At 37.8% G+C, this 26,196-nt stretch overlaps 1 long non-coding RNA gene across 1 annotated transcript; it reads left to right on the top strand.

The window, feature by feature from the left end:
* Window positions 1-16,301: 16,301 nt before the first annotated feature.
* On the top strand, window positions 16,302-17,917 carry LOC149696363 (uncharacterized). The gene is made up of 5 exons (XR_016382406.1): window positions 16,302-16,493; window positions 17,282-17,333; window positions 17,435-17,529; window positions 17,585-17,733; window positions 17,804-17,917. It is a non-coding gene; the product is annotated as an uncharacterized LOC149696363 (long non-coding RNA).
* The last annotated feature ends 8,279 nt before the right edge of the window (window positions 17,918-26,196 follow it).

The following is a 26,196-nucleotide window of genomic DNA, read 5'->3' on the forward strand; positions in this document are numbered from 1 at the left end:
TTTTAAGGCTGAAATACACTATTGGTTGTTTTTAACACTTTTTATTTAAAAATGAGCTCTTTTACAGGTTTTATTATAAAGAAAAGCACAATGTAGAAACTTTTACATTTTAACATGTTTCCGAGAAAGTGGTTTTGCATTTAACTTTTTAACCCCTTGTTTTAAGTCAGTGAGATCTTTTGCATAATTGTCTAACAAAGGTCTTACGAACTTAGGTAATAGGACTTCAGTTAGCGAAATATACTTATCACAATCGCATTTAAGAGCTTTGGTGAAATAAGGCTGAATGATATGAATGAATATTCGTAAAGTTCCATTACTGTTAATGTAGGGCATTGCTTCACTTACAAAATCAGTTATGATGCTTAAAATGTTAATGAGGTATTGGCTTGGGTATCTCAAACTACCTCGATTCAAACAGTTTATCAAACTTGACACTGGAGAATCAGATTTTGGTTGTGAAATACGGTCTAAACACATGTCACACTGGCTATTCTCCTCGGCTACCGGCACAATATAACCACCTACTAAGGCAATGGCAGTGTTACGCATTGAAAGTATGCCTGAATTCCGCGGGGTCACATTGCTTAGACGATGAAGAATGTTCATAATTATATTAGGAATGGCTTTCACCTCCAATTCTGTAGTGGTGACATTCCTTTGAGAAGGGGCCAACGATTGGAAAGCTCTTATAGTTGTCTTAAAGTGTTCATTTTTATCTGCTTCTGTATAAGCGTTACCAAATTTTGATGGTTTTACTACTCCAATTTTGAGCGTGTTTTCGATGGCAGTGGTGCAAGATCTAGCATCCATCATGTCATTATAGCCACCTTTCGGACGAAGGTGGCTGTAAAACATTTCAATTGCATCACTGGAAAGCTTGCTCGTTAATACAAAATGAAAATCGATTTCCAACAGGTATTTTATGAGTGCTACTGTTGATTTTGTTGTTAATAGAACCGCTCCATACGTTTCTTCACTGAGTTTTTCTTCTTTGAGCGTGGCATTTTCTTGAATCATTTGTAATATAGGGATGAACTCGTTCTCTAACCAAGCTAACCTTTCGTCAGTTACTTCACAGAATGGTAATTTATTATTATTTCTTGCGAAAACCCCTTGTTGTAAACTACGAATATTATGAATGTCGAACCATTTTGATATTAACTCCATATAATAAATGGTAGCCTCTAAATCTTCCTGTTAATTTTTATCACAATGATTCAATTTGACAACAGTTTTAAGAGCTGCTGTAGTTTCTGGTGAAAATAGTTGAATAGCCCTAAGGACATTCATTTTTTCTACATTTGTTGGGTAGACATGTTTCCTGGTTAAATTCCTAACAGCTTTAATGATGCTGTGTTTTTGAAGATGATACAATCTTTCAATAAATGTTGAGGAAATAACTAATCCAATTAGAACTTGGTTTCGAGCGAGGAACAAGTTTCTCAAATTCTTTACAAGTTGGCTTTGATCAAAAGCAAGAAAGAGCTTCCGGTCTTTATCGTTTGGGTGTTCAACTACTGGTTCAAGCACATTATTTTGTGATAACTTTCGAAAGGTTGAAACATTCATTTTTGCATTGTCACTAACTAGGCGGACAACTCTGAAACCTTCTTTTTCAACCTCGGTAATAACATTACACGTCATTTTGTACTGTCTCTCTCCACTTAGTTTTGAAACAAAAAAATAAGCCACTGGCATTCTAAAATCCGATGAGAGACTTTGGTAGTAATAGCAGAGTAAATGAGTGACGAGTGTTTCACTCACCCCAAGTTCCTCTCTAGTTAGGTCATTTTCTCCAAAAAACATTTCAAGTTTGCGATCGTACAGGTATTTCGCTTTGATCGCCATCTCATCAAACATTATCGACCCCAGGCGCTGGTGATCTTTTTCTAATCGTTTGTACTCTTCCTTAAGTCTGAACTTCACAAGCGAAGTCACTCCAGTTTCACCTGTTGTACTTCCAAGATATTGTTTAATTGTTTTTGGGTGAGGTAAGTGTAATACACCAAGCTCTCTTATGTATCGATAGGCAGCGGGTGATTTTTGGTTCCACAAAACGCTAACTCTTAGAGTTGATTCACTGTACTTGGTTTTTCCCTTACCGAAACTAAATAGTTGTTCAGCTATAAAATTAGCCTTCAAGCTTCCATTATTTATCGCCGTATTAAGTTTTCTGATTTGTGGAAATACATTTCTCCCTAGCAAAGTACAGGATTTTCTAAGGGTTTGAACTTTTGCCTCAAGTTTTTTAGTACGAGCCTGCTCTTTCTCTAATTTCTTCTTGAGTTTGGCAACGAGGCGTCCATGTTCGCGAGAAGACAAAGATTGTTTGGACCTTCGGTTTCTTTTCACAGTCGACACTTGAATTGAAACATCTTGAGTTTTAATTATTTGATAAGGTGTTTCATTAGGAACTTCAGATCTTTGGTACATTGTATAATTGGGATCATGGCTCTGATTGCTTAACCCTTTATCACAGTGTTATTTATGTTCATTGAAGTGTACATTACGAAGGGCTTTTATAACATTTTCAGTTTTCCTATTACAGTTGTCAGGAGATAAAAAACCTATAATGGCGTTTGACTTCTTTATTGATTTGGGACTGATATTTATATCAGCTGACTCAACTAGGTTTTCAAGAAACAGTCTTTTTCTTGATAAATGCTCATTGTTTCTGGTTTGAGTTTGTTGTAAAGGAGATATGTTTTGTGTGTTTGTTTCAGCTTTGGGTGCTTCATTAGTTTTGTCACTAAGATTAATATTGGAAAGAAACGTTGACTGGTTTCTGGGAGGAGCAGTGATAGGAGTATTGTCAACATCAAGTTTTAATTTCCTGACTAAAGGCTCCCCATCAAAGACCGATGGAATTGCGTTAGGTAGTAGTCGCCTTTTTCTGTTAGTCGAAACATTAAAATCGCTTTCCTTAAAATGCTTACTACATATTCGTGAATTCTCTGTGGCTATACATTTAAGAACTTTTTGCCATTTTTCTCGAAGAGAAGGATTTTTAGGGAAAGAATGCAAGCTTTTTGTGTTAGTTTTACCTGCATCTTTATTTCAATTCTTTATGATACACGAATTAACCATTTACGGCCAACGAAATGAGTCCTTATGATTTAAAAAGCATTACCTTACTAGTTTCTTTTGACCAAGGGTTACCCTTCAATATTAATGGCTATTTCTATAATTTGTAAGCAGAAAACGGATTTAAGAAGTTGACCTTCATACAATTAAAACGAATCATTTGTAATAAGCACGGCCAACTTAGAGGGTTTTGAAGTTGGCCGTTACTTGATATTAACCGAGAAAGCGCCATCTAGCGTGGGACTAATGTCAGATTGAAAATGCCATAAAATATAAGACTTTTGAAGGCATTTCTAGGCCTAGTATTAGAAAAGGCAGTGCTCTAGGCCTCCAAACACTCCAAAACTAGTTCACTAGTGCCAGGATCTATTGCCTAGGCCTGTGCGAGTACTCGATTAAAGGCAAGTACTGGATCGAGACTTGAGAATCAAAATTTTAGGACTTGAGAATTATTTCAAGTCCTCAAAAATCCTTAAAACTATTGGACTCAAAAAGCACTCGAACCGAGGCTTAATGACTTAGCAAGTCCAAAAATATTTACCTTGAATTCGGTGACCCGGAATTTTAAGAAGAGCGCGGCATCTAGAGAGGTTTTATCAATTTAGAAATTAGAGTAGACAGGTAATTGGATAAATATTTCTCCACAGAAATGCAGTTAAGCAAACCCGAAGTTAAAATTACTGTTTTTGCGGGTTGTTTTCGTAGGACTGTCCACTAGCCGAGCCGAGCGAGCTTTTTAAAAGCTCGGTCCAAAATGATAGAGACGAGCCGAGCTGGCTCGGTTAACAAATTTGTTTAACAAAAATTGCTACTACCAACTTAAGACTTGAGAACGACAAAAAATGCTATCCAATGTTTAGGAATGTAGTGGTTCAGTAAAACCCGCTCGGTAAAAAGTGAAGAAATCGTTATATGTTCACGGTTAGAGGCGAGAGACAGCAAATTTTCTCATGCTTTATTGGAGAGGACTAAAAGGAAAGCACTGACTAGGCTCGCTATACGGCTCGCGAGTTTTAAAAAAGCTCGCTCGTTAATTAGTCGAGCCGCCAAAGTGTTGGCTCGAACTCGGCTCGCTCGTCACAAGCACGAGCTGGTTCGAGCTCGTGTACAGTCCTACGTTTTCGTTAATGTTCACTATTTTATAAATTATATACTTTTTAGTAGATTTTAAATTATTCCTTTTTTTTGCAATATAATTATGTAAAATTAATTTATTAATAGTATGAATAGAAATAATTTATCAGAACTCGACTAGGACTTGAAACAATTTACCAGGATTCGACACTGGCCTTGAAACGTTCTGAAGCTGACTCAAAGACTCGATAGCATTTAGAAGACTCGACTCAAGATTCTATAATGGCTTTACTAGGACTCGAGACCCGACTAGAACCCTAAAAAACGGGACTCGCACAGGAGTATTATTGCTATGCTACAGCCCTTTAACTTTTAGTCCTCACCCTACTTCTGTGAATACTACGGTGATCTATCTCTAGCCGCACTAGAAGAATTTCAACATGTTGTCATGACATGTGGTTCTATTAAACAACCTAAAATAATTCATTATAATGTTTGTTTAGCTTTGGGTTCACTCTAAACCGTTAATACCTCTTCTCAGAGAACATGAGAAATTCTAATTTTAATTCATCTCATATCGGACCTGTAGTGTTTACTTTTGAGTTCACTAGGATCAACAAACAAACATCAATGGAAGAAATGACATTAAGTAATACTCTTCTTTATACCTAGCAACATCTTAATCAACGTTTAGGTTATATATTAATAGCTTAATTAATATATAAAGACCCATTTCAAATATTAATGTCAAAATATGCTCTTGGAATATCGAAATGAAAAAGCTTTATAGCTACAAAACTAATAAAGACATCGAAATTCCGAAACACATTTTTGGTTTGGATTGTGAAAAATGAAAATAATAGGGTTCTGTAGGGTTCCTTGACATATGAACACAATGCATAATTAGCAGTGGAATCTGTATAATTGCTAGGAATTAAGATAATCGTTCGATTATCTCAACAGTTCGATGGACCCCGCACGTTTAACCATGAAAATGGCTTTCGGTTAATTTTTTCCAAACTTCGGTACGAGATAGAATGCGTTATGCTGATCAATGTTTCAATGAGATAAAACGTTCTCTGACGTACGGTTCGCTCTGCACGTGTCGTCAAAGTTCATATTTTCTATGAGACATAATAGCTTAAAATTAACTATTTAATTAAATAAAACGCTTGTTTATGAGGGTTTTAAAGCTAGAGGACACAAATAATGTACTTACGAAGCTTAGAAGAAAGTCACCGGTTATTTGTGGTACTTAAAAGCGACGATTTCTTGCGTTAAAGCAGTTTTCCAATATTTTCATAATTATACTATATCGAAGCTTTCTAATTAGCATTAAGGCAATCGGAAGAAGCATCCCTGCGGGGGCCATAGAGATTTAGAGAGAAGGAGTTCTAGGTTTCTTCATTTCACTTGAAAACTGTAAATGCCGGTTGAAAATGACACAAAAGGGAGCTGTGTTTAGTAAGCTAACGAAATGGTTATCGATAGGTTCGCCACAAAAGGATAGAAATCCATATCTGCAATAATTTGCAGAAGAGGCGACTGGCAAATCAGAGATCTTTAAAGCGTTTGAGACGAATAGCCAAACATTGCTGTAATTAAGATGTAGGTCTTGCTATGAGAAAGCTATTATACGTACTTAACCTCGCGTCTTGCAATGTCGGGGTGCTTGTTTATAGCGAGTCCCATCACCTCTCGCTTTTCGGGGTGCTTGATTATAGCGAGTCCCCTGGCCTCTCGCTTTACGGGGTGCGTGATTATAGCGAGTCCCCAGACCTCTCGCTTTACGGGGTGCTTGATTATAGCGAGTCCGCTCGCTTTTCGGGGTGCTTGATTATAGCGAGTCCCCTGGCCTCTCGCTTTACGGGGTGCTTGATTATAGCGAGTCCCCTGGCCTCTCGCTTTACGGGGTGCTTGATTATAGCGAGTCCGCTCGCCTCTCGCTTTTCGGGCGCTTGATTATAGCGAGTCCCCTGGCCTCTCGCGTTTCGGGGTGCTTGATTATAGCGAGTCCCCTGGCCTCTCGCTTTACGGGGTGCTTGATTATAGCGAGTCCGCTCGCCTCTCGCTTTTCGGGGTGCTTGATTATAGCGAGTCCGCTCGCCTCTCGCTTTTCGGGGTGCTTGATTATAGCGAGTCCGCTCGCCTCTCGCTTTTCGGGGTGCTTGATTATAGCGAGTCCGCTCGATTCTCGCTTTACGGGGTGCTTGATTATAGCGAGTCCCCTGGCCTCTCGCTTTACGGGGTTTTTGTTTAAAGCGGTTTCCATAAAAAGTGGCTTTGGATTTTGATGTTAAACGTCAACAACGTCGATGTCATCATTGACGTTTTGAGGCAATGGTCTATTTGCCGCATCCATGACAGTCTGTAACAGGAGTGTCCATGGATATTTAACCCTGTTTTCCTGTCTTGCAAACCCCAAATACCAAAGAACACTCGCTTCGTGCGCGCATGTACCTAGCGTTCGAGCACCCGATTTACACGTGCAATAGTATCCTATTATTAGTTGTCTGTTTACGATATCTTCAGCCTCGTTATCGTCATCATCTAGAACGTTATAGGCTATCCAGAGCTGATACTTAGTAGCGTTTCTAAGTCGAGAATAAACCCTCACTCGCAGAAAACCAGGCTTGTCTACAAGTTCGTCATACTCAAAGACGTCATTTGCATCCCTTTGCATTTTGTCTTGAATATAGGATGGTGCTAGGTGTATTTGATATACTCCTACGGTCAGATCTCTCAAATATTCCAATGTGAGATGCGGGAAATGAGGATCAATATTTGCTTGTAAACGACCCCACCTTCCGTTTCTTCTATGTAGATTTTCAGCTTCTACTCGAGCTTGAACAATATTTGCCTCCCGTGACTTCAAAAGAATTTCTTGAGCCTTTTCGACCGTTGCATCTTGCATATGGACAGGATCATGGTACTTGTTAATGAGAGCACCAGCAATTCGGTAAAAATCTCCAAGATGAAGGGCGTGCATGAAATTAATTGTATCGTCAAAGAACTTGAAGATTTGTTTTATATGCCCATTTCTTGCTTCTACTATCCAACGTGTTTTCGTCACCAAGCGCGCTTCATTAGCTTCTTCCGTCGAAAATTGTCTTTGATTTGGTCGTAAAAATGGTGGCATTTTGCTCGCAATTCCTAATCTCTCGAGGAATGGTAAAACATCCCTGTAGCCTCTGTCAACTATGAAGATGTCTCCTTCATCAAACCATTCTCGGGTTTGTGAAGCGTCTCTTTGATATTCGTTTCGCAGGAGGTTCGCATCGTTGTTACGTGAGTCAGAAAAATAGGGCCCTTGAATATCTAAAATATAGCCATCTGGAGCCACTATTAATACTGGCTTGAGCACATGATTACCCTTATGCGTACTATACGATTGCCTTAGAACTCTAAAGTTGGAACTCTTATTTATGTAGCTGTACGTTCCATCTATATATGCAATGGCCCTGGGTGTTTCAGGGTCTGGATTATACAACTCATTAGCGAATGCTGATACATGCCCTTCAATGTATTGGTCCCTCGTTATAGCGTTCAAACCGATATATCGAGGAACAAAGGTTTGCATTAAGGATTTTCGAGCCTTCGCGATAGTCAAACTGGTATTTTGCCGAGAAGAGTAATTGAATATGACGGTTAAAAAGTCGTCAGACAAGCCTTGACGTAATTTGCACAAAAACACTAGAAGGTCTTTTTTGCTTATATGACGTTGAAACGCACCTTCATCCAATGGATGGCATAAAGCATATAAATCCCGGAACTGTTCTCTTGTGAGAGCTGACAAAGATTTAAATTCCTCATCGGAAAAACTATTTTCGTCGTGGAATTTAAAATCAGCTCGGTTGTTGGCTGTTTTCCTCAGACCTTCAAGAAATACGTGCAGTTGCTCCCCGCGGAATACAAATGGTCGGTTTATGAATCTTAAACCTTGAATCAAATATGGGAACAGGTACCCCCTTTGTACCCTACCAAACTTGGCGCTTCAACCTTTCTTCACTTAAAAAAGCTAGTTTTTTAAACAGCTAGTCAAGGGCAATGAACAAAACTGGTAGGGTACAAAGGTCTTAATATGATTTTCAATCAAGCTTGGTTCTCGAGCCCGAAAACGGATGATTCATTTTAATGCTGTTTATGAATAAATCAGTACAATTGCCGTTTCTCTTCCCTTTATATATTATATTATATTGTATTTCATATAATTATTTCACCAAATAGTCACAATTCATAATTGATTTATTATTTATATCACAATCACGCTATACGTTTCTCGTATTATTGATTATGGCTAATAGAAACCAGGGCCGGTGCTATATTTGCAATGTGGTTTTTAACTTGAGGCAAATGGTGCGCATATTTGGAGACGATAATAATGTGAAACGCCTTATTAGTATTGCAAGGCGAGAAAATCTTGAACGACCTGTGCTAGAGGTAACAGATGCAACACGCATATGTTTTAATTGCAACAGATCAATTAATCAAGAAATCCGAGACATTGAAACCAATCCTTCGTCTGTGAGACTAAATGTCTTGACACAAACAGCCAATAATACGTGTTTAATTTGTAACGCCGACCAAAATATTCAACGCCTCTCTATGGATAGTAGAATTGATGTATATTTGTCTAGGAATGTATATATATCAGAAAACACGAGGTGTTGCGCAATACATTTGGATGAAAGGGGGTACCTGTTCCCATATTTGATTCAAGGTTTAAGATTCATAAACCGACCATCTGTATTCCGCGGGGAGCAACTGCACGTATTTCTTGAAGGTCTGAGGAAAACAGCCAACAACCGAGCTGATTTTAAATTCCACGACGAAAATAGTTTTTCCGATGAGGAATTTAAATCTTTGTCAGCACTCACAAGAGAACAGTTCCGGGATTTATATGCTTTATGTCATCCATTGGATGAAGGTGCGTTTCAACGTCATATAAGCAAAAAAGACCTTCTAGTGTTTTTGTGCAAATTACGTCAAGGCTTGTCTGACGACTTTTTAACCGTCATATTCAATTACTCTTCTCGGCAAAATACCAGTTTGACTACCGCGAAGGTTCGAAAATCCTTAATGCAAACCTTTGTTCCTCGATATATCGGTTTTAACGCTATAACGAGGGACCAATACATTGAACGGCATGTATCAGCATTCGGTAATGAGTTGTATAATCCAGACCCTGAAACACCGAGGGCCATTGCATATATAGATGGAACGTACAGCTACATAAATAAGAGTTCCAACTTTAGAGTATAGTACGCATAAGGGTCGTCATGTGCTCAAGCCAGTATTAATAGTGGCTCCAGATGGCTATATTTTAGATATTCAAGGGCCCTATTTTTCTGACTCACGTAACAACGATGCGAACCTCCTGCGAAACGAATATCAAAGAGACGCTTCACAAATCCGAGAATGGTTTGATGAACGAGACATCTTCATAGTTGACAGAGGCTACAGGGATGTTTCACCATTCCTCGAGAGATTAGGAATTGCGAGCAAAATGCCACCATTTTTACGACCAAATCAAAGACAATGAAGCGCGCTTGGTGACGAAAACACGTTGGATAGTAGAAGCAAGAAATGGGCATATTAAACAAATCTTCAAGTTCTTTGACGATACAATTAATTTCTTGCACGCCCTTCATCTTGGAGATTTTCCCGAATTGCTGGTGCTCTCATTAACAAGTACCATGATCCTGTCCATATGCAAGATGCAACGGTCGAAAAGGCTAAAGAAATTCTTTTGAAGTCACGGGAGGCAAATATTGTTCAAGCTCGAGTAGAAGCTGAAAATCTACATAGAAGAAACGGAAGGTGGGGTCGTTTACAAGCAAATATTGATCCCCATTTCCCGCACCTCACATTGGAATATTTGAGAGATCTGACCGTAGGAGTATATCTAATACACCTAGCACCATCCTATATTCAAGACAAAATGCAAAGGGATGCAAATGACGTCTTTGAGTATGACGAACTTGTAGACGAGCCTGGTTTTCTGCGAGTGAGGGTTTATTCTCGATTTAGAAACGCTACTAAGAATCAGCTCTGGATAGCCTATAACGTTCTAGATGATGACGATTACGAGGCTGAAGATATCGTAAACACACAACCAATAATAGGATACTATTGCACGTGTAAATCGGGTGCTCGAACGCTAGGTACATGCGCGCACGTAGCGAGTGTTCTTTGGTATTTGGGGTTTGCAAGACAGGAAAACAGGGTTAAATATCCATGGACACTCCTGTTACAGACTGTCATGGATGCGGCAAATAGACCATTGCCTCAAAACGTCAATGATGACATCGACGTTGTTGACGTTTAACATCAAAATCCAAAGCCACTTTTTATGGAAACCGCTTTAAACAAAAACCCCGTAAAGCGAGAGGCCAGGGGACTCGCTATAATCAAGCACCCCGTAAAGCGAGAGGCCAGGGGACTCGCTATCATCAAGCACCCCGTAAAGCGAGAGGCGAGCGGACTCGCTATAATCAAGCACCCCGAAAAGCGAGAGGCCAGGGGACTCGCTATAATCAAGCACCCCGTAAAGCGAGAGGCCAAGGGACTCGCTATAATCAAGCACCCCGAAAAGCGAGAGGCGAGCGGACCCGCTATAATCAAGCACCCCGTAAAGCGAGAGGCCAGGGGACTCGCTATAATCAAGCACCCCGAAAAGCGAGAGGCTAGCGGACTCGCTATAATCAAGCACCCCGTAAAGCGAGAGGCCAGGGGACTCGCTATAATCAAGCACCCCGTAAAGCGAGAGGCCAGGGGACTCGCTATAATCAAGCACCCCGAAAAGCGAGAGGCGAGCGGACTCGCTATAATCAAGCACCCCGTAAAGCGAGAGGCCAGGGGACTCGCTATAATCAAGCACCCCGAAAAGCGAGAGGCGAGCGGACCCGCTATAATCAAGCACCCCGTAAAGCGAGAGGCCAGGGGACTCGCTATAATCAAGCACCCCGAAAAGCGAGAGGCGAGCGGACTCGCTATAATCAAGCACCCCGTAAAGCGAGAGGCCAGGGGACTCGCTATAATCAAGCACCCCGAAAAGCGAGAGGCTAGCGGACTCGCTATAATCAAGCACCCCGAAAAGCGAGAGGCGAGCGGACTCGCTATAATCAAGCACGCCGTGAAGCGAGAGGCCAGGGGACTCGCTATAATCAAGCACCCCGAAAAGCGAGAGGCCAGGGGACTCGCTATAATCAAGCACCCCGTAAAGCGAGAGGCCAGGGGTTTCGCAATAATAAAGTACCCCGAAAAGCGAGAGGCGAGCGGACTCGCTATAATCAAGCACCCCGTAAAGCGAGAGGCCAGGGGACTCGCTATAATCAAGCACCCCGTAAAGCGAGAGGCCAGGGGACTCGCTATAATCAAGCACCCCGAAAAGCGAGAGGCGAGCGGACTCGCTATAATCAAGCACCCCGTAAAGCGAGAGGCCAGGGGACTCGCTATAATCAAGCACCACGAAAAGCGAGAGGCGAGCGGACTCGCTATAATCAAGCACCCCGTAAAGCGAGAGGTCAGGGGACTCGCTATAATCAAGCACCCCGAAAAGCGAGAGGCGAGCGGACTCGCTATAATCAAGCACCCCGTAAAGCGAGAGGCCAGGGGACTCGCTATAATCAAGCACCCCGTAAAGCGAGAGGCCAGGGGACTCGCTATAATCAAGCACCCCGAAAAGCGAGAGGCGAGCGGACTCGCTATAATCAAGCACCCCGAAAAGCGAGAGGCGAGCGGACTCGCTATAATCAAGCACCCCGTAAAGCGAGAGGCCAGGGGACTCGCTATAATCAAGCACCCCGTAAAGCGAGAGGCCAGGGGACTCGCTATAATCAAGCACCCCGAAAAGCGAGAGGCGAGCGGACTCGCTATAATCAAGCACCCCGAAAAGCGAGAGGCGAGCGGACTCGCTATAATCAAGCACCCCGTAAAGCGAGAGGCCAGGGGACTCGCTATAATCAAGCACCACGAAAAGCGAGAGGCGAGCGGACTCGCTATAATCAAGCACCCCGTAAAGCGAGAGGTCAGGGGACTCGCTATAATCAAGCACCCCGAAAAGCGAGAGGCGAGCGGACTCGCTATAATCAAGCACCCCGTAAAGCGAGAGGCCAGGGGACTCGCTATAATCAAGCACCCCGTAAAGCGAGAGGCCAGGGGACTCGCTATAATCAAGCACCCCGAAAAGCGAGAGGCGAGCGGACTCGCTATAATCAAGCACCCCGAAAAGCGAGAGGCGAGCGGACTCGCTATAATCAAGCACCCCGTAAAGCGAGAGGCCAGGGGACTCGCTATAATCAAGCACCCCGTAAAGCGAGAGGCCAGGGGACTCGCTATAATCAAGCACCCCGAAAAGCGAGAGGCGAGCGGACTCGCTATAATCAAGCACCCCGTAAAGCGAGAGGCGAGCGGACTCGCTATAATCAAGCACCCCGAAAAGCGAGAGGCGAGCGGACTCGCTATAATCAAGCACGCCGTGAAGCGAGAGGCCAGGGGACTCGCTATAATCAAGCACCCCGAAAAGCGAGAGGCCAGGGGACTCGCTATAATCAAGCACCCCGAAAAGCGAGAGGCCAGGGGACTCGCTATAATCAAGCACCCCGTAAAGCGAGAGGCCAGGGGACTCGCTATAATCAAGCACCCCTAAAAGCGAGAGGTGATGGGACTCGCTATAAACAAGCACCCCGACATTGCAAGACGCGAGGTTAAGTACGTATAATAGCTTTCTCATAGCAAGACCTACATCTTAATTACAGCAATGTTTGGCTATTCGTCTCAAACGCTTTAAAGATCTCTGATTTGCCAGTCGCCTCTTCTGCATATTATTGCAGATATGGATTTCTATCCTTTTGTGGCGAACCTATCGATAACCATTTCGTTAGCTTACTAAACACAGCTCCCTTTTGTGTCATTTTCAACCGGCATTTACAGTTTTCAAGTGAAATGAAGAAACCTAGAACTCCTTCTCTCTAAATCTCTATGGCCCCTGCAGGGATGCTTCTTCCGATTGCCTTAATGCTAATTAGAAAGCTTCGATATAGTATAATTATGAAAATATTGGAAAACTGCTTTAACGCAAGAAATCGTCGCTTTTAAGTACCACAAATAACCGGTGACTTTCTTCTAAGCTTCGTAAGTACATTATTTGTGTCCTCTAGCTTTAAAACCCTCATAAACAAGCGTTTTATTTAATTAAATAGTTAATTTTAAGCTATTATGTCTCATAGAAAATATGAACTTTGACGACAGGTGCAGAGCGAACCGTACGTCAGAGAACGTTTTGTCTCATTGAAACATTGATCAGCATAACGCATTCTATCTGGTACCGAAGTTTGGAAAAAATTAACCGAAACCCATTTTCATGGTTAAACGTGCGGGGTCGCACAGTAGTTTTCGTTGTTGATTTCTGATACTATGAAGAAAAAAAACCAACATTCTCTACCGCAATTGACAGAGTCATGCGAGATAACTGATTTGCCGTTTATCCTGAATCGAAATCTTTTCTCTGTTTTATTCCACCTATATTGTTAGTTGTCTTATATTAACTTTGGAGAGTTTCCATGATTTGTAACACAACTATTAAATATATGTATTGACCATAAGTGGATCATATTACAGCTCTCTCAGAATCCAACAGTTGGTAAGGGACAACTTGTCTCCATTCACGCTCTTCTCTCTCAAACCTTCCCTCATTTGCTAACAACTGCTTCCGCTCGCTTGTCCCACTTAAAATTTATCTCGCGCCAAAATCATTCCCCTGGTTTAGTTCACAAATCACAATTTCACATATACCCTTTTCCCTTCAGTGCTGGGTGAAAATGCTGATGCACAAAGATGTTATATCGTCCAGTATATGGTATGACTTCATACGCAATCTTCATTACTCATCCTATATTATCTTTGACTAAAGAAGTTTCAATTAACAGATGTTAAACTTAATTCAATAAATATAGTTGGTATTAATTGTAACCTATTACTTAAACAAATTCTAGTTAAATTATTTCAAGAAATCATAGTCCAAATATATTATTTCAAAACGTCGCTGTTATTAATGTTTGACACCGGAATTCTCTGGGTATAAGGCAGTCGACTCCCATTAAATGATAAGAAAAAGCCCAACGTCATGAGTTTTTTGGTGGAGTTTACATTACATGCGGAGATTAGGCGTTACTCGTAACATTGGCTGAGAGATGAACTTAGATAATAGAAAATCAAGAATGATTAGTTTATTGTGAAATTGTTTGAACTTCTAAATTTAAAATGTAAAATGACGATTTTATGAATGACACATATTTTTATTTGTTTTACTTTTCTAGTAAGTTTTTTATCATATTTCAAAATAGGAGTATTACAACAGAACATGGTGTAACCCTCCGTAGAATAATTTAACTAAGGGAGAAAGCTCCCGAGGGCCATAAAAAGAATAAAGACAACTTACTTTTTAGTCAAAACAGAAGAAACAAGTCTTCTTAAATTTTATTAATCGAAAAGGGCTTAACCCGACTATACCGTAACTTGACAGTAAAGTAACAAACAAAAAACTGCTCGTTCCGAGAGAGCTAAGAAATTTTCTCAGAATCACAAAAGGAGGAGGAACATGTAGCATGGAGGCTTATACACCCTGCCAGACCCTAGGAGTAGAAACCAGCCATGCTACAATGGGTTTTTCACTTTTTTCAAACACACTGATTCAGGTTGTTTTATAACATTTTAAAACTAGGAATAATATAGTGCACATTAAAACTAATTTATCCATATTTTCAAAATATGACACTAATTTATCCATATTTTCAAAATATGACACTAATTTATCCATATTTTCAAAATATGACACTAATTTATTTATATATTTCAAATATAACACTATTATAGTCCCATTTTTAAAATGTAACACTATTATATTCCCATTTTTAAAATGTAACACTATTATATTCCCATTTTTAAAATGTAACACTATTATATTCCCATTTTTAAAATGTTACACTATTATATTCCCATTTTTAAAATATAACACTATTATATTCCCATTTTTAAAATGTAACACTATTATATTCCCATTTTTAAAATGTGGCACTATTTTATTTACAATTATAAATTCCTATGTGATAAAATAATTCACGTTGTAACATTACTATGTGATAAAATAATTCACGTTGTAACATTCCTATGTGATAAAATATTTCATGTTGTAACATTAATATGCGATTAAAAAACTTTATTTTATAATTTAAATTTAGAAGTTCAAACGATTCTCTAAGATTCCAAAAATTCCTGATCTTCAATTTTATAACCTAATCCCTCAATATCGAAGTTTTGCTGGGTTTAAAATTTCACGGGTAATTCAGAGGTTAGAGGTTAGAAGTTTGTAACGTTCTTTTGTAAAAATATATAAAAATAGTCGAGTATATAATTATTTTGAGAAAATATAAGAAATTCAAAGTTTTGAATTAGCTCCAGATCTCACACGTTTATTTTAAATTCGGGCTTCAGCTGTCAAACACAATATATGCACTCTAAAAAATAAGCGTTCAATAGGGTTCAAATTTGAACTGTACGATCCTTCGTTGAACATTTGCTGTTCAGAGGCTCATTAGATTTCAAAAAGCGTTCACGCTGCATCTTTTTAAAGATAAGCGTTCAACGTAGAACACATAATAATCGGCCTGGTGGGGTTTTCTAAGAAACCCAGGAAAGGGAGGTGTCACGGAGTGTTTAAAATAATTCGACCCCTATCACCAATATCCCCCCTCTTGGAAAGAAATGTAAAAAGGGGTGTACTACCCCGTTCTTCCCATTGGAAATGTGACCCTCTCCATTCCCTCGAGCCTTCATCCCACGTCACGCGGTCCAGGTTACCACTGAAAAAAAACTGAACTGCAAAAAAACCCGTATTTGTAAAATATGCCCTCGTGGCATTAAAACCGAGGGGTCGAACATAATGTACAAACACGTACGTTCTGGATATACTTCCCGGAATACTCGAATATGATTTTAATTATGCCTATTATAGCCACATAAAAGTAAATTCTCCTACAACCACACGCCCTAAATTTACTTTCTGTCCGATCCCTCGATAGACCGAGTACAAAGACCCTTAACCCTTTGAAGGCTTTCCCCCTTCAGTGGACGAAGGGGATGGGCCAGGTTCGGTTCTTTGTGTGTTTGTTAAGTGGTAAACGGTTACTAAAAATTTCCACTGTGCTTCGCGATGTTTTCGAAAAGCGGTTTAAAACGGTTTTACTACAGTACGCTATGCAAACCGATGATTTCAATCTGATGATCCATTGAAAAGTCTATATAAAAATTGTTTTATTGAAGATATAATTCAGGTATGTAATATTTTATTTTATTTTCTAGCTAATTAAGGTATTAAAACTTAAAATGAGTAAAATTTAATTGGACAATAGGGCTATTTGAATATAACGGAGCTCAAAGCCACTATAAATTCTACCAATTAGCTGAACCAGTCACTTTTTGTAAAGGTCCTGTGTTAAGAGATAACGCCTAAGTGTTTTTTCAGTAATAAACAGAAAAAATGTCCATAATAATATTATTTTTCACCTTGAGCTCTTGTTTAAAACACTTCTAATTAACGTGGTCATTTAGCTAGTGCTAAATTTCAAAATATAATTAAAAATCATTAATAAATAAAGAAAAACCCTAGTACTGGTAAATCGAACCTTTCCTACTGGTACTTTTCCTAAGTTACCCCCTCCCCCAATAGCGTGGAGTCGCGCCTTAATGTCGAAAAAACCGGGCTATTGTGGCTCAAAGAAAAAGTTTTTAAAATGAATGAAGTTTTAGGTTTATTATATATATATATACTATTAATTTTATGGACAATTTTGAGTTGACAATTTTCTTGGATATTTTCCTTAAGCGCCACCGTTTACAAGTTGTGATCAGTATTTTGCGTATGAACCGTTAAATTAGCATTATCTTTCAGTGCTCTACTTAAATTTACGGGACCATCCCTAATCATAACTCGTAAATAATTGTCCCTAAGTCAAAATGTCAAAGAAAAGTTTCGACTCAAAATCGTCTTTTGAAAAACGGTATTTGGTCGAAACACCCTGTATATGCTCTTTTAAATATATATAAAAACTCTCCATTATAGGTTGAACTTCTCGACCATTTTTTTAATTTGGAAAATGGACTGGCAATATCATGTAATGTATAAGAAAAAATAATTATATTTAACTGCAAGGAAAGCTGTACACGAACTAATTTACTACAAATTTTTGGAAATTTATTTGAAATTGATGTTAAGGTGGTCCAAATATCTTATTCTCAATGACATTCAAGAATTTATCATACTGCAAATGGATTTAAATTAAATCCATTAAATCTCTAATGAGGACTTCAGTAAGTTTGACATGTAAGTTAATAGCCATGATATCAATTCACTCTTCCATTCTAGTCGGACCATACTCGGAATATTTTTAGATGTCCAAAAGGTTTGACTACTCCAGAATCTGTTTAGCTCTAATTACTAAACACAAGTTTCTAAAACATCGACTTCCCAACACCAGTGGCTACGTAAATTATGCATATAATTATGCCACGAAGGTTCTAGTATAGTAATTAAAACTAATTATTCTAAGGGACTGGTAATAAAATATGAATTATCTTTTATTAGATGAATTCGTTGAAAATGAAATTTCGTCATGAAAGGATGCAAATGGGAAATTTAGTCGTTCGAGCTATGAAGTTCCTACAGAAAGTTGTTCTTCTTCAATTTATAACAAATTATAGATTTATAACGGATAATTTTATTCTGTAATTTACTTTGGTAAATCAAATAAAGTGGATTGAAATTCTAGAAAATCTTAGGTTTTTATGTTATGCATTCTACTTTTCTTTAAACTATTTTCAAAAGCACACTTTTTTCAATATTAAACCTTAAATATGGGTTCGAAATTCCGCAAAATCATTCAATTTTAAACGCTGTATATCTGCTCAATAAAGCACCTACTCGTTCACTGTGGAACGAAAAATGCGAGTTCGAGGTATACCAATATCATTCTGTGTTGAACGCTAAATATCGGTTCAATCCACATAAATACTGTTTAGAATTGAACGCTAATTATGAATTCAAAATACACCAATTTCGTTCAAACATGAACGTTAAATATTTGGTCAAAATAAATCGGTTTCGTTCAATATTGAACGTCCATAGAACGTTCGAGATTTCTCAGTAACGTTCAAAGTTGAACGTTAAATGTGCGTAAAAGATATAACAATTTCGTTCAGTACTGAACATTTTAAACTCAATCCAAAAAACACTTGCGTTCTTAAATGAACCCTAGATTCGCATATAGTATGGAACATTTGTGTTCTTGAAAGAACAAACTCCTTGCGTTCAGTTTTGAACGCTATATAATGAGTTCAAAGTTGAACAAAAAAGTGTTTAGCTACGGGGACAAGCCTCTGAACAACATTTTGTTCAGATGGGAACGATATTTTTTAAGAGTGTGGGTCGCCAAGTTTTTGGGTACTTGGATCCATGCGCGATAACTAAGCTTTTACTTGTGTACTGAGAGGGGATGACCTGCTAGACAGGTAGTCGCCGCCATACACATTTAGCGACATTTATCTCTATCTGAAGCACGGCTTTTTTCTATAATTAAACCGTTACACCCTTATTGGGGCTAATCAGTAAATTTATTGAAACAAAATATTTAAAATCCTTATTTGGAGCGAAACGCATGAATATATTTTTAATGTTTCTTCCCTGGAAGTTTTACGCGCTTAACATTATTTGTGTGCTTGCATTGTTTTATGTTATTTGTCGGTATTAAATATTATGGTTCATTGGCAATTCAATTCGGACCCTTTTACAAGTTTAAGCCTACACACAAAACCCCTAGACAACATTTTATAACATTTTTCTTGCTCAACCCAATAGTGAAATTGACGTGAGTTTCCGGGCATTTAACTTGTAGCTGTTAGTTAACACAATGTCTATTTCTTTTAGTTTTAAGGAGACTAACAAAAATCGCTACAGGTTTTCAAAAGCGACATGCATGCGTAGTGCCGAAATAAGCCAGGTCTCCCTACCCTGAATACTCAGGTTTGTAATAATAATTTTGGCGAAGACGTGAAAGATACAAAAACTTATCTTTTTCCTATGGTAACAAATGAAATACGAGGTGTGATAATGACCAATAGGTTCGAAGCTTTTCTTAAGAAACAATGTCTCATGTATAACCAACACTTAGCAAATGTAGCAATATTATATATATGAATTGAAATTATCTTACTTCCATTTATAGAAGTTGGATCTGGGAGTCGTTGTGTAAGAAATATTCAGATCAATTGCGCTGTAATCGTCGTCCATTTCCGAGCCTGTTGCTCATGTAAGTGGCTCGCCAAATACCACTCGTATGTTCTTCATCTCAAAATTCACATTTCGACATATAACGTTTGTGGGAAATAAAAGCTGTAGCATATACAAAGCATAGCTACCAAATTGGGACACATTACTTATTTATCTAATACTTGCTTAGCACTTTGATAAACCCTTTATTAAACACGACCGAAACACAAAGTTTAGATCTCGTTGATAAATATTTCCTTGGATTACATTACTGCAGTTTGTTTGAAATTAAATTTTTTTTGTTATATGAAAACAGCAAAACACAAAAACCAAATGCCTCAGACTCGGTTATTTGAAGATTCAAACGGATTTTGAAGGACGTTGCTGGCTGCTTTCAGCAAAAGAAACCCATCAATTGTAAATATATTTTGTCGGAGAGTGTTATATGAAGAGAAAATCTACATTCCTATAACTTTGACTCCGAAGTATTTCCATCATCTTCAAACTTTCGGTAGGGTCGATTCAAACGCCCCGATTTATTCGAAATTTATGCTATTTCTTGAGTTAATGAAAAGAGAAACCAATTCCGAAAATTTCCCCAACGTGGCAGCATTAGTCACGCTATTACCGAATCGCGAGGTTTTCTGGGAAATATCGTCTACCAAAAACTCTTTATTAAAATTTCTCTTCAAAATAAGATTTATAAAATGTACGTTTCAGTACGTACGACGCTACACATCATTGTGACTTCGAGAAGAACGGTAAGTTACCTACCGAACATTTTTTATCAGTTGTCTCCCTTTTTTGTCCTTTTAATGTGCTAAGACGACATCTGAAACCATTTCGATATAGTAAAATATTCAGTATCTGATAAAATAAATGTCTAAAAACATTGAAATACGAGTGTATGTAATTGGATTGTTCCTGGAAACTAACAGTTAAAGCTAATTTAATAAAACGACTTTTCTACTTGAAAAACATTGGTATGAATAAATAAAGAAGTGTACAATATTATATTTTAGTGACTATGTGAAAGTTACGAGGCGCTAGAAGAATGTATATTTTTTTAACTACAGCCCCTTTTAGACGATGCTTTATGACTTAAATATATGTGTAGAAAAAATTAGGGATAAACCTGTACCGATACCATATCGCTATTGGCTCTGATACTCGGGTTTTCCCGATAATATCGGATCGGTTGGTTTAATATGATACTAAACAGATACTCGTTTAAAATGCTATATATGGCTCTACATGACATTTTAAGGTCTTTCAGTAATGTATTGATTGTGATAATACATTTCTAAGAATGTCAATCGTGAATATTTCTCATTTATACAAAAAGCACCTGAATTTAGTTTATCTAATGACTAAGTTTAATAGAAGTTTAAGGATAAAAGGGCATCTCAGCATATAGTTAAACAAAAAAACCCAAGGGCTCGTAATAGTAGCCACATCGCACCGTACTAAACATGCGTACATAATATTTGAGTGAATAGCCCCTCGCTGCGCGACCTTTAACTGTTCTAAAATCAAATCTGTTCTAATCAATTTTTTACCTATGCTGTATTTATAATAGTGTGACACGAACGGGAAAAGTGAGTGATTAGCCTCATGATGCGTATCCTTTAACAGTGGTAAAAAGAAATACCCGCAAATACCCCTTAAAAGAAGTACAGAAAACCAGAGTGAATAGGGCCTCGATGCCCTAACAAAAAAAAATATAACCCTTAATCCTTATTTCAATAAATTTGCTTACGTTATAATTGTAATATCCACAGGGCCACAAGTTAGTACTTTCTTTTGCTTTTAAAATTCCTCTCGATTCGTAGAGAAATACCCGTAACTTTCAATAATAAACACCGCCTTAAGCCCATTCTAAATATAACGTCGGTATATTCCCCCTTTTGGGATCGACTAATCTGCTGAATGTCTGAACTGCTGAAAAAAGTAGAATTCCTACTATAAAATTCTCCCATCCTACCAAACCGTAAACTGTCTGAACCTTTTGACTTTTTTGTTGAAATGCCGAATTCTGAACACTGAACATTGAAGTTAAAGTAAGAGATCGTCTTAACCTTCTTGACTAATTAGCTGAAATGCAGAATTCTGAACACTGAACATTCAAATTAAAACAAGAGATCGTCTGAACCTTTTTGACTAATTTGCTGAAATGCTTAATTCTGAACCGTGAACTTTTGAAATTAATGTAAGATAGAGATCGTCTGAATAGTCAAAAAAGTTCAGACGGCCTCTATCTTACATTAATTTCAAAGTTTACGGTTCAGAATTCAGCATTTCAGCAAAATAGTCAAAAAAGTTCAGACGGTCTCTATCTTACATTAATTTCAAAGTTCACGGTTCAGAATTCAGAATTTCACCAAAATAGTCAAGAAAGTTCAGACGGTCTCTATCTTACATTAATTTCGGTTCAGAATTCAGCATTTCAGTAAAATAGTCAAAAAAGTTCAGATGGTCTCTATCTTACATTAATTTCGGTTCAGAATTCGGCATTTCTGCAAAATAGTCAAAAAATTTCAGACGGTCTCTATCTTACATTAATTTCGGTTCAGAATTCAGCATTTCAGCAAAATAGTCAAAAAAGTTCAGACGGTCTCCATTTTACTTCATTTTCAAAAATCACGGTTCAGAATTCAGCATTTCAGCAAAATAGTCAAAAAGGTTCAGACGGTCTCTATCTTACCTTAATTTCAAAGTTCACGGTTCCGAATTCAGCATTTCAGCAAAATAGTCAAAAAAGTTCAGACGGTCTCTATCTTACATTAATTTCGGTTCAGAATTCAGCATTTCAGCAAAATAGTCAAAAAGGTTCAGAGGATCTCTTACTTTAATTTGAATGTTCAGTGTTCAGAATTCGGCATTTCAGCAAAAAAGTCAAAAAGGTTCAGACAGTTTACGGTTTGGTAGGATGGGAGAATTTTATAGTAGGAATTCTACTATTTTCAGCAGTTCAGACGTTCAGACATTCAGCAGATTAGTCGATTCCCGTAAAGGGATACAATGAGCTAATTCTGAAGCAATATGGCAATATAAGCCATTACCTTTACTGTATAATAGGCTAAAGTCAACATGCAAGGTAAATGGAATACGTATTCTTGCATATCTAATACAAGTGTTAGTAAATTCAAGAAAGCCATTTAGCTTGCATCTTGACATAACCATAATTTTATTTATTTTTTCAATTCTTTAAACTTATTTTTTTTTCTTCCCCGCAGAATGAACATTTAGAAAGGATCACTACATTAGTATAGGTCCGGTTTTGCCTACATGTTGTTTATACCCTAAACAAAAGTTATTTGAGGTCAATTCAGTATTTTCAGTTATCAGTATTTTTACTTTATCTAAGGATGAAGAGTGTTTTATCCGAGTGGCTTATTAGTCTCAATTAGTAGGTAACCTAAGGTAAAAAACTAAGTTACAAAAGCTATTTATTTGGCTTCAAATAACTTTGCCAAACTGTACATTATATTTAAATATACTTATCTGATAATAGAACTATTATTAATTAAAAATCAATAGAAAAATTATTAATTGTGTTTAAAGGAAAAACACTATCCGACTACATTTAGTACTAAAATTTAATTTTTACTTACTTACTTGGAAGTCCAAATAGAAAACTTGTAGCTGTTTCCTCTTTGGCGATAGGATGAGAAAAATGTTCTACTCTGGCGAAAATAACCTATTCCCCGAATAATAAACGACCTCTGGCGCCGCGGAGAAAACCTGACTGTTACCTGTTACTGGACTCAATAATGGCACACGTGTGAAATACGTGCAAACATCCCTCCTTTGCGAATATAAAAAGAAAGGTTTCACAACCTTCGACTGCTGGCATTTTTTATTTTCAAATGATCTGGCTCTCTTATCATTATCATGATGTGCTCCTTAACGGTTTAAAACAGGCATTGGCGTAACTACAGGGGAGCAGAACCCGCAACTGCTGGCGGGCCCATGGCTTTTGGGGGCCCTTTTGAAATTTTGCTTATAGACTGATTGTCCCGTATTTCATAAATTTTACTATAATTTCACAAATCGTCCAATAAAGTCCTATATTTTTGAGGTTTCAAAGTAATTGTTTAAAATCCCAAATGTATGACGTTTTAAACGCTGAATTAGTTATATCTCATTTGGTCAGATCAAAAAATGGCGGAGCTCGCTTCGCTCGCTCAGGATTTTTTTATCTTAACTTCTCACATAATTGAATTTATAAGAATTTTTAAAGTTATTATAAGAGATGATAACAATTACTTTGCATTGAGAGCTGCACTCCAAATGACGCAATTGAATTTTTCCTCAGACCTTTCATTTAAATATCTAAGCCCAAAGATTGAAATTAATTATAGCACAGACATTTAAAATATTTTTAATTATAAAAAAGAGTTTTGAAAATCTATCATCTCTGAAAACATTTCTTCCTACCTGACCCTTTTAAATAGCTTGATTTGGTAATTTTCACTCACTTAGGTCTCTTTTGGCTTACCGTTTCATTTAATTAATAGTCACTTTTTCAAGTAAATCTAATTGTACGTCTTTGTGAGCCTTTCAGCATTTGTTTAGTTCTAGGTGCGATATAACGCTCATTTAAAGAATCTTACGTTTTCAAAAAAGTAAAATTATCCACACTCTAAATCTAATCATTTATGAGTCCTGTATAATCCTGTAATTTGATTAATCTGGTCCTATATAATGCTATAATTTGGCGAAGAGAATCCTACTTTTTTGTATTAAAAATTCTCCATAATAGTTGAGGCCTGGCATTACAGTTTAGGGGAGTGAGCCATGTATATGCAAGAAATCTTAGTCAAAAGCGGCAACAAGGCGCATTGCTATAAATTATGAAATTGAAAAGTAGTGGCGTTCGTGATGCTTTCATACTTTTTGAAAGCTCGACGCTCCAGAAGGGGCCCTAATTGTCGGGCTGCGGGCGGGCCCAACAAACGTCGTTACGCCACTGATATTCCGTAGCGCCCCAATCATCCTGAACGCTGTTCAGAATTGATTTCAGTTCAAACATGCTCTCGTATTTAATACATATACCGTCCTTAGTAGGGATGGGTAACAGTTTTCTAGGGTTCTTCGATTTTATATATCTTCAGATTTCAAGGTATAAGGTACTGTTGAACGACGATATTTTAACCGTTAATAATCTATTCCAACCATGTTCCATTACATGATATTTCCAATCATCCTTTTTATATCCCTACAGAGATAACAAGGTCTCTCCTTCCTTGTCACAGGATTGTGTCTCGTCCTTTTATTCGGCCTATTGAAATACTTATTTCTAATAAACTAAACACTCTAATCTCATTGTTTGACTCTCGATAGGGGATATTCTATAAATAGGAAAATTTCCCCATTACAAAAATCTCTCTCAACCTGAACACAGAAAGTACATAATGTTAGGGTAGAGCCTAAAGAAAGCGTTACTTTCAACTCGACTTAGACAATAACTTATCTACCCCAGGCGCTCGTTATAATCTACCCGGTTTGACTCTCGAAAGGGGATATACGAGAGTGGGTCGTAGGAAGCAATTCATTGCAGGGTATTTAGCGATGCATATGTTCAGGCAAAAGGCCAAGAAAGGAAAAATATTTATTCCTAGCATTTCTTGAAGCTATTGCTATAGTGTAAAATCCAGAAAATCATGAAAACCTTGGTGAAATATTGGAAGTTGAATAAAGTTCAACATTATTATAGCTCTTTTCTAGTTTTGTGTTAAAATATTTCATTTTCTGTATGTTTCCAAGTTTTGGGACAAAAAATTTTTTTTGAGTTAAATTAATAAAACTTGGAGTTTTCGAAATATACTCTATAACATACTTGGGGACTGAATACTCCAAAAAATGTTTAAACTTATGAGTGTTCTTTGACCAAAGAATAGCGCCCATTTTAGGCGCAGATTAACAGAGTCTAACATTGGAAAGTTCTAGTTTTGCGAGTGAGCTAGATTATTATTAACAATTATGGAAATCTCAGATTATTTTCACGGTTTAGAAAGTCACGTTAAAAATAGGTTCCGCATGAAAATAGCATATATAAACAATCTCGACCCGTGAGTTTTAAAAAACAAAGACTTCAATGTAATAAAAGCGGAATCCGTTCCAACCAGAGGCGTTCTTTGGGAGCGCATTCAACTTGCTGCGGCAATGTGGAAGCGTCTTTTAGATGCCGGCCGCCTGTTTCGAGGCTTACTATTCTCTAAGGCTGATTACTCGTAACCTACAGATTGGAATTGGATTTGGTGAAAATTGTTCAAATATGAATCGACCCCAAGGAATCCAACATTGTGAAAGTTGTTAATTTTGACACTTCTAGTTTCCTGTATAAGTTTGTGGTGGACTGTGAAATCGATAAAGTGTTAAAAAACTATAACACTTTTTTTAGGGCATTGGCTTGCATAGTGTTCGAAATATTGTAAAATGGGTGCGAAAAATACAACGCGCAAAGACTTTTTTAACAGACTTCTTATTATTCTATGACGTATTTTATTCTACAACCTGTCGAGGGCATGCCTTTACTTTCAATACTCTAAAAATAAAATTACTTCTCGTACCAATTGTTTGAAGTAAATAACAGCCTTAGAGATGCCTCAAAATATTTTAACATCGTGGCTGCAGGGCTACAAAAGCGACTCTTTTCTATAGCGGAGGAAAGGAGACTTTCTATTGAAAACACAAGTTTAGGAACAAGC

This window comes from Phalangium opilio, unplaced genomic scaffold (genome assembly GCF_054372755.1).
Source record: "Phalangium opilio isolate 3A_F unplaced genomic scaffold, DU_Popi_V2 ptg000021l_1, whole genome shotgun sequence".
Classification (NCBI taxonomy): domain Eukaryota; kingdom Metazoa; phylum Arthropoda; class Arachnida; order Opiliones; family Phalangiidae; genus Phalangium; species Phalangium opilio.